The sequence below is a fragment of the Schistocerca gregaria genome, chromosome 1 (assembly GCF_023897955.1).
Source record: "Schistocerca gregaria isolate iqSchGreg1 chromosome 1, iqSchGreg1.2, whole genome shotgun sequence".
NCBI classification, from domain to species: domain Eukaryota; kingdom Metazoa; phylum Arthropoda; class Insecta; order Orthoptera; family Acrididae; genus Schistocerca; species Schistocerca gregaria.
The window spans coordinates 220468957-220470829 of NC_064920.1; positions in this window are offsets into that span (position 1 = coordinate 220468957).

The window sequence follows — 1873 nt, forward strand, 5'->3', positions numbered from 1 at the left end:
TACCCTTCGATTGAACTCACTTTACATATAAAGGATAAAAGAGTCACAAATTTGTTCGAAGGCACGGCCAAATTACCTTACGAGCCTGTGCGACATGTACTTGACCCAAAAGCAGCGGGAGTGGAAGTTGACAAAAATTGGGTTGGCTCTCCTTTACCACACTGGAAACGCGTCTCCCGAGAGGCTTCTTCAACTTATATCTCGCTAACGCAAAGCAGGTTGTCAAGGTAGTGTCTGTAGGCGAGAGGGACTGTTCTGGACGACGCTGCGCCAGCAAGATGAAGAAGGGTCGTGCTCCTACATAGACGACAGTCTTCATACAGAAGATGTCGTGGACGAGCTCCTTGCAGACCACTGTCTGAAGCGGCCAAGGCCACAGAAAGTATTAATTCATGTAATATTTCACAACATTATGAATCTTTACTAATCAATCTTTAATTACCTCTATATTGATTATAAACTTTAATTTTTTCAGTTGGAGAACAGCAACAACACACAGCCCTGAGGCTATGTCTAGACCTTCCACTGTCCTGCACCTTCACCTGGACCATCTGGTGCCTACGAAACTTTGCCTGAACCACCAACAACCATATGAGGTGAGGAGAAAAACTGCGCACATGACATCAACACAGGTATGTCTTCGTACATCGATAGTCCACTATCCAACTTAATTGTCTTTTGTATCAATATTCTCCCCCCCCCCCCCCCCCCCCCCATGAACCATGGACCTTGCCGTTGGTGGGGAGGCTTGCGTGCCTCAGCGATACAGATAGCCGTACCGTAGGTGCAACCACAACGGAGGGGTATCTGTTGAGAGGCCAGACAAACGTGTGGTTCCTGAAGAGGGGCAGCAGCCTTTTCAGTAGGCGCAAGGGCAACAGTCTGGATGATTGACTGATCTGACCTTGTAACAATAACCAAAACGGCTTTGCTGTGCTGGTACTGCGAACGGCTGAAAGCAAGGGGAAACTACAGCCGTAATTTTTACCGAGGGCATGCAGCTTTACTGTATCATTACATGATGATGGCGTCCTCTTGGGTAAAATATTCCGGAGGTAAAATAGTCCCCCATTCGGACCTCCGGGCAGGGACTACTCAAGAGGATGTCGTTATCAGGAGAAAGAAAACTGGCGTTCTACAGATCGGAGCGTGGAACGTCAGATCCCTTAATCGGGCAGGTAGGTTAGAAAATTTAAAAAGGGAAATTGATAGGTTAATGTTAGATATAGTGGGAATTAGTGAAGTTCGGTGGCAGGAGGAACAAGACTTCTGGTCAGGTGACTACAGGGTTATAAACAAAAAATCAAATAGGGGTAATGCAGGAGTCGGTTTAATAATGAATAGGAAAATAGGAATGCGGGTAAGCTACTACAAACAGCATAGTGAACGCATTATTGTGGCCAAGATAGAAACGAAGCCCACACCTACTACAGTAGTACAAGTTTATATGCCAACTAGCTCTGCAGATGACGAAGAAATTGAAGAAATATATGATCAAATAAAAGAAATTATTCAGATAGTGAAGGGAGATGAAAATTTAATAGTCATGGGTGACTAGAATTCGGTAGGAGGAAAAGGGAGAGAAGGAAACGTAGTAGATGAATATGGACTGGGGCAAAGAAATGAAAGAGGAGGCCGCCTGGAAGAAATTTGCACAGAGCACAACTTAATCATAGGTAACACTTGGTTCAAGAATCATAAAAGAAGGCTGTATACATGGAAGAAGCCTGGAGATACTAAAAGGTATCAGGTAGATTATATAATGGTAAGACAGAGATTTAGGAACCAGGTTTTAAATTGTAAGACATTTCCAGGGGCAGATGTGGACTCTGACCACAATCTATTGGTTATGACCTGTAGACTAAAACTGAAG